Genomic DNA, 8340 nt, shown 5'->3' with positions numbered 1-8340 from the left:
GTTGTTTTCTGGCTTGGATTCGCAAAGAAGAGCACGAAATCTACAAAATCATGACTTGTTACCAAGATTCAACGGCTGAATTGCAAGAAAACAGCAGAATTCTGCACGAAATCATCAAAATTCTTACAGAAAACCGCATATTTCGATGCAAAACAACGATTTCTCGCCGATTTACGTTGTTTTCTATCTTGAATTCGCCAAGAAGAGCACGAAATCTATAAAATCATGACTTTTTACCTAGATTCAACGGCTGAATTGCAAGAAAACAGCAGAATTCTGCACGAAATCATCAAAATTCTTACAGAAAACCGCATATTTCGATGCAAAACGACGATTTCTCGCCGATTTTCGTTGTTTTCTCGCTTGAATTCGCAAGAAGAGCACGAAATCTACAAAATCATGACTTTCTACCAAGATTCAACGGCTCAATTGCAAGAAAACAGCAGAATTCTGCTCGAAATCATCAAAATTCTTACAGAAAACCGCATATTTCGATGCAAAACGACGATTTCTCGCCGATTTTCGTTGTTTTCTGGCATGAATTCGCAAAGAAGAGCACGAAATCTACAAAATTATGACTTTTTACCAAGATTCAACGGCTGAATTGCAAGAAAACCGCAGAATTCTGCACGAAATCATCAAAATTCTAACAGAAAACCGCATTTTTCGATGCAAATCGACGATTTCTCACCGATTTTCGTTGTTTTCTGGCTTGAATTCGCAAAGAAGAGCACGAAATCTACAAAATCATCACTTTTTACCAAGAGTCTACGGCTGAACAGCAGAATTCTGCACGAAATCATCAAAATTCTTACAGAAAACCGCATATTTCGATGCAAAACGACGATTTCTCGCCGATTTTCGTTGTTTTCTGGCATGAATTTGCAAAGAAGAGCACGAAATCTACAAAATCATGACTTTTTACCAAGATTCAACGGCTGAATTGCAAGAAAACAGCAGAATTCTGCACGAAATCATCAAAATTCTTACAGAAAACCGCCTATTTCGATGCAAAACGACGATTTCTCGCCGATTTTCGTTGTTTTCTGGCATGAATTTGCAAAGAAGAGCACGAAATCTACAAAATCATGACTTTTTACCAAGATTCAACGGCTGAATTGCAAGAAAACAGCAGAATTCTGCACGAAATCATCAAAATTCTTAGAGAAAACCGCATATTTCGATGCAAAACGACGATTTCTCGCTGATTTTCGTTGTTTTCTCGCTTGAATTCGCAAAGAAGAGCACGAAATGTACAAAATCATGACTTTTTACCAAGATTCAACGGCTGAATTGCAAGAAAACAGCAGAATTCTGCACGAAATCATCAAAATTCTTAGAGAAAACCGCATATTTCGATGCAAAACGACGATTTCTCGCTGATTTTCGTTGTTTTCTCGCTTGAATTCGCAAAGAAGAGCACGAAATGTACAAAATCATGACTTTTTACCAAGATTCAACGGCTGAATTGCAAGAAAACAGCAGAATTCTGCTCGAAATCATCAAAATTCTTACAGAAAACCGCATATTTCGATGCAAAACGACGATTTCTCGCCGATTTTCGTTGTTTTCTGGCATGAATTTGCAAAGAAGAGCACGAAATCTACAAAATCATGACTTTTTACCAAAATTCAACGGCTGAATTGCAAGAAAACAGCAGAATTCTGCACGAAATCGTCAAAATTCTTAGAGAAAACCGCATATTTCGATGCAAAACGACGATTTCTCGCCGATTTTCGTTGTTTTCTGGCTTGAATTCGCAAAGAAGAGCACGAAATCTACAAAATCATCACTTTTTACCAATATTCAACGGCTGAATTGCAAGAAAACAGCAGAATTCTGCACGAAATCATCAAAATTCTTAGAGAAAACCGCATATTTCGATGCAAAACGACGATTTCTCGCCGATTTTCGTGGTTTTCTGGCTTGAATTCGCAAAGAAGAGCACGAAATCTACAAAATCATGACTTTTTACCAAGATTCAACGGCTCAATTGCAAGAAAACAGCAGAATTCTGCACAAAATCATCAAAATTCTTACAGAAAACCGCATATTTCGATGCAAAACGACGATTTCTCGCCGATTTTCGTTGTTTTCTGGCTTGGATTCGCAAAGAAGAGCACGAAATCTACAAAATCATGACTTTTTACCAAGATTCAACGGCTGAATTGCAAGAAAACAGCAGAATTCTGCCCGAAATCATCAAAATTCTTAGAGAAAACTGCATATTTCGATGCAAAACAACGATTTCTCGCCGATTTTCGTTGTTTTCTATCTTGAATTCGCCAAGAAGAGCACGAAATCTACAAAATCATAACTTTTTACCTAGATTCAACGGCTGAATTGCAAGAAAACAGCAGAATTCTGCACGAAATCATCAAAATTCTTACAGAAAACCGCATATTTCGATGCAAAACAACGATTTCTCGCCGATTTTCGTTGTTTTCTATCTTGAATTCGCCAAGAAGAGCACGAAATCTATAAAATCATGACTTTTTACCTAGATTCAACGGCTGAATTGCAAGAAAACAGCAGAATTCTGCACGAAATCATCAAAATTCTTACAGAAAACCGCATATTTCGATGCAAAACGACGATTTCTCGCCGATTTTCGTTGTTTTCTCGTTTGAATTCGCAAGAAGAGCACGAAATCTACAAAATCATGACTTTTTACCAAGATTCAACGGCTGAATTGCAAGAAAACAGCAGAATTCTGCACGAAATCATCAAAATTCTTACAGAAAACCGCATATTTCGATGCAAAACGACGATTTCTCGCCGATTTTCGTTGTTTTCTGGCATGAATTTGCAAAGAAGAGCACGAAATCTACAAAATCATGACTTTTTACCAAGATTCAACGGCTGAATTGCAAGAAAACAGCAGAATTCTGCACGAAATCATCAAAATTCTTAGAGAAAACCGCATATTTCGATGCAAAACGACGATTTCTCGCTGATTTTCGTTGTTTTCTCGCTTGAATTCGCAAAGAAGAGCACGAAATGTACAAAATCATGACTTTCTACCAAGATTCAACGGCTCAATTGCAAGAAAACAGCAGAATTCTGCTCGAAATCATCAAAATTCTTACAGAAAACCGCATATTTCGATGCAAAACGACGATTTCTCGCCGATTTTCGTTGTTTTCTGGCTTGAATTCGCAAAGAAGAGCACGAAATCTACAAAATCATAACTTTTTACTAAGATTCAACGGCTGAATTGCAAGAAAACCGCAGAATTCTGCACGAAATCATCAAAATTCTAACAGAAAACCGCATTTTTCGATGCAAATCGACGATTTCTCACCGATTTTCGTTGTTTTCTGGCTTGAATTCGCAAAGAAGAGCACGAAATCTACAAAATCATCACTTTTTACCAAGAGTCTACGGCTGAACAGCAGAATTCTGCACGAAATCATCAAAATTCTTACAGAAAACCGCATATTTCGATGCAAAACGACGATTTCTCGCCGATTTTTGTTGTTTTCTGGCTTGGATTCGCAAAGAAGAGCACGAAATCTACAAAATCATGACTTGTTACCAAGATTCAACGGCTGAATTGCAAGAAAACAGCAGAATTCTGCACGAAATCATCAAAATTCTTACAGAAAACCGCATATTTCGATGCAAAACAACGATTTCTCGCCGATTTTCGTTGTTTTCTATCTTGAATTCGCCAAGAAGAGCACGAAATCTATAAAATCATGACTTTTTACCTAGATTCAACGGCTGAATTGCAAGAAAACAGCAGAATTCTGCACGAAATCATCAAAATTCTTACAGAAAACCGCATATTTCGATGCAAAACGACGATTTCTCGCCGATTTTCGTTGTTTTCTCGCTTGAATTCGCAAGAAGAGCACGAAATCTACAAAATCATGACTTTCTACCAAGATTCAACGGCTCAATTGCAAGAAAACAGCAGAATTCTGCTCGAAATCATCAAAATTCTTACAGAAAACCGCATATTTCGATGCAAAACGACGATTTCTCGCCGATTTTCGTTGTTTTCTGGCATGAATTCGCAAAGAAGAGCACGAAATCTACAAAATCATGACTTTTTACCAAGATTCAACGGCTGAATTGCAAGAAAACCGCAGAATTCTGCACGAAATCATCAAAATTCTAACAGAAAACCGCATTTTTCGATGCAAATCGACGATTTCTCACCGATTTTCGTTGTTTTCTGGCTTGAATTCGCAAAGAAGAGCACGAAATCTACAAAATCATCACTTTTTACCAAGAGTCTACGGCTGAACAGCAGAATTCTGCACGAAATCATCAAAATTCTTACAGAAAACCGCATATTTCGATGCAAAACGACGATTTCTCGCCGATTTTCGTTGTTTTCTGGCATGAATTTGCAAAGAAGAGCACGAAATCTACAAAATCATGACTTTTTACCAAGATTCAACGGCTGAATTGCAAGAAAACAGCAGAATTCTGCACGAAATCATCAAAATTCTTACAGAAAACCGCCTATTTCGATGCAAAACGACGATTTCTCGCCGATTTTCGTTGTTTTCTGGCATGAATTTGCAAAGAAGAGCACGAAATCTACAAAATCATGACTTTTTACCAAGATTCAACGGCTGAATTGCAAGAAAACAGCAGAATTCTGCACGAAATCATCAAAATTCTTAGAGAAAACCGCATATTTCGATGCAAAACGACGATTTCTCGCTGATTTTCGTTGTTTTCTCGCTTGAATTCGCAAAGAAGAGCACGAAATGTACAAAATCATGACTTTTTACCAAGATTCAACGGCTGAATTGCAAGAAAACAGCAGAATTCTGCTCGAAATCATCAAAATTCTTACAGAAAACCGCATATTTCGATGCAAAACGACGATTTCTCGCCGATTTTCGTTGTTTTCTGGCATGAATTTGCAAAGAAGAGCACGAAATCTACAAAATCATGACTTTTTACCAAGATTCAACGGCTGAATTGCAAGAAAACAGCAGAATTCTGCACGAAATCATCAAAATTCTTAGAGAAAACCGCATATTTTGATGCAAAACGACGATTTCTCGCTGATTTTCGTTGTTTTCTATCTTGAATTCGCAAAAAAGAGCACGAAATCTACAAAATCATGACTTTTTACCAAGATTCAACGGCTGAATTGCAAGTAAACAGCAGAATTCTGCACGAAATCGTCAAAATTCTTAGAGAAAACCGCATATTTCGATGCAAAACGACGATTTCTCGCCGATTTTCGTTGTTTTCTGGCTTGAATTCGCAAAGAAGAGCACGAAATCTACAAAATCATCACTTTTTACCAAGATTCTACGGCTGAATTGCAAGAAAACAGCAGAATTCTGCACGAAATCATCAAAATTCTTAGAGAAAACCGCATATTTCGATGCAAAACGACGATTTCTCGCCGATTTTCGTTGTTTTCTGGCTTGAATTCGCAAAGAAGAGCACGAAATCTACAAAATCATCACTTTTTACCAAGATTCAACGGCTGAATTGCAAGAAAACAGCAGAATTCTGCACGAAATCATCAAAATTCTTAGAGAAAACCGCATATTTCGATGCAAAACGACGATTTCTCGCCGATTTTCGTTGTTTTCTGGCTTGAATTCGCAAAGAAGAGCACGAAATCTACAAAATCATCACTTTTTACCAAGATTCAACATCTGAATTGCAAGAAAACAGCAGAATTCTGCACGAAATCATAAAAATTCTTACAGAAAACCGCATATTTCGATGCAAAACGACGATTTCTCGCCGATTTTCGTTGGTTTCTCGCTTGAATTCGCAAAGAAGAGCACGAAATCTACAAAATCATGACTTTTTACCTAGATTCAACGGCTGAATTGCAAGAAAACAGCAGAATTCTGCACGAAATCATCAAAATTCTTAGAGTAAACTGCATATTTCGATGCAAAACAACGATTTCTCGCCGATTTTCGTTGTTTTCTATTTTGAATTCGCCAAGAAGAGCACGAAATCTACAAAATCATGACATTTTACCAAAATTCAACGGCTGAATTGCAAGAAAACAGCAGAATTCTGCACGAAATCGTCAAAATTCTTAGAGAAAACCGCATATTTCGATGCAAAACGACGATTTCTCGCCGATTTTCGTTGTTTTCTGGCTTGAATTCGCAAAGAAGAGCACGAAATCTGCAAAATCATCACTTTTTACCAATATTCAACGGCTGAATTGCAAGAAAACAGCAGAATTCTGCACGAAATCATCAAAATTCTTACAGAAAACCGCATATTTCGATGCAAAACGACGATTTCTCGCCGATTTTCGTTGTTTTCTGGCTTGAATTCGCCAAGAAGAGCACGAAATCTACAAAATCATGACTTTTTACCTAGATTCAACGGCTGAATTGCAAGAAAACAGCAGAATTCTGCACGAAATCATCAAAATTCTTACAGAAAACCGCATATTTCGATGCAAAACAACGATTTCTCGCCGATTTTCGTTGTTTTCTATCTTGAATTCGCCAAGAAGAGCACGAAATCTATAAAATCATGACTTTTTACCTAGATTCAACGGCTGAATTGCAAGAAAACAGCAGAATTCTGCACGAAATCATCAAAATTCTTACAGAAAACCGCATATTTCGATGCAAAACGACGATTTCTCGCCGATTTTCGTTGGTTTCTCGCTTGAATTCGCAAAGAAGAGCACGAAATCTACAAAATCATGACTTTTTACCTAGATTCAACGGCTGAATTGCAAGAAAACAGCAGAATTCTGCACGAAATCATCAAAATTCTTAGAGTAAACTGCATATTTCGATGCAAAACAACGATTTCTCGCCGATTTTCGTTGTTTTCTATTTTGAATTCGCCAAGAAGAGCACGAAATCTACAAAATCATGACATTTTACCAAAATTCAACGGCTGAATTGCAAGAAAACAGCAGAATTCTGCACGAAATCGTCAAAATTCTTAGAGAAAACCGCATATTTCGATGCAAAACGACGATTTCTCGCCGATTTTCGTTGTTTTCTGGCTTGAATTCGCAAAGAAGAGCACGAAATCTACAAAATCATCACTTTTTACCAATATTCAACGGCTGAATTGCAAGAAAACAGCAGAATTCTGCACGAAATCATCAAAATTCTTACAGAAAACCGCATATTTCGATGCAAAACGACGATTTCTCGCCGATTTTCGTTGTTTTCTCGTTTGAATTCGCAAGAAGAGCACGAAATCTACAAAATCATGACTTTTTACCAAGATTCAACGGCTGAATTGCAAGAAAACAGCAGAATTCTGCACGAAATCATCAAAATTCTTACAGAAAACCGCATATTTCGATGCAAAACGACGATTTCTCGCCGATTTTCGTTGTTTTCTGGCATGAATTTGCAAAGAAGAGCACGAAATCTACAAAATCATGACTTTTTACCAAGATTCAACGGCTGAATTGCAAGAAAACAGCAGAATTCTGCACGAAATCATCAAAATTCTTAGAGAAAACCGCATATTTCGATGCAAAACGACGATTTCTCGCTGATTTTCGTTGTTTTCTCGCTTGAATTCGCAAAGAAGAGCACGAAATGTACAAAATCATGACTTTTTACCAAGATTCAACGGCTCAATTGCAAGAAAACAGCAGAATTCTGCTCGAAATCATCAAAATTCTTACAGAAAACCGCATATTTCGATGCAAAACGACGATTTCTCGCCGATTTTCGTTGTTTTCTGGCTTGAATTCGCAAAGAAGAGCACGAAATCTACAAAATCATAACTTTTTACTAAGATTCAACGGCTGAATTGCAAGAAAACCGCAGAATTCTGCACGAAATCATCAAAATTCTAACAGAAAACCGCATTTTTCGATGCAAATCGACGATTTCTCACCGATTTTCGTTGTTTTCTGGCTTGAATTCGCAAAGAAGAGCACGAAATCTACAAAATCATCACTTTTTACCAAGAGTCTACGGCTGAACAGCAGAATTCTGCACGAAATCATCAAAATTCTTACAGAAAACCGCATATTTCGATGCAAAACGACGATTTCTCGCCGATTTTTGTTGTTTTCTGGCTTGGATTCGCAAAGAAGAGCACGAAATCTACAAAATCATGACTTGTTACCAAGATTCAACGGCTGAATTGCAAGAAAACAGCAGAATTCTGCACGAAATCATCAAAATTCTTACAGAAAACCGCATATTTCGATGCAAAACAACGATTTCTCGCCGATTTTCGTTGTTTTCTATCTTGAATTCGCCAAGAAGAGCACGAAATCTATAAAATCATGACTTTTTACCTAGATTCAACGGCTGAATTGCAAGAAAACAGCAGAATTCTGCACGAAATCATCAAAATTCTTACAGAAAACCGCATATTTCGATGCAAAACGACGATTTC

The sequence above is a fragment of the Gnatocerus cornutus genome, unplaced genomic scaffold (genome assembly GCF_029298725.1).
Source record: "Gnatocerus cornutus isolate USDA-ARS CGAHR unplaced genomic scaffold, icGnaCorn1.1 ctg00000034.1, whole genome shotgun sequence".
NCBI classification, from domain to species: Eukaryota; Metazoa; Arthropoda; class Insecta; order Coleoptera; family Tenebrionidae; genus Gnatocerus; species Gnatocerus cornutus.
The sequence above is the reverse complement of the archived record's forward strand: the minus strand, read 5'-3'. Positions refer to the sequence as shown.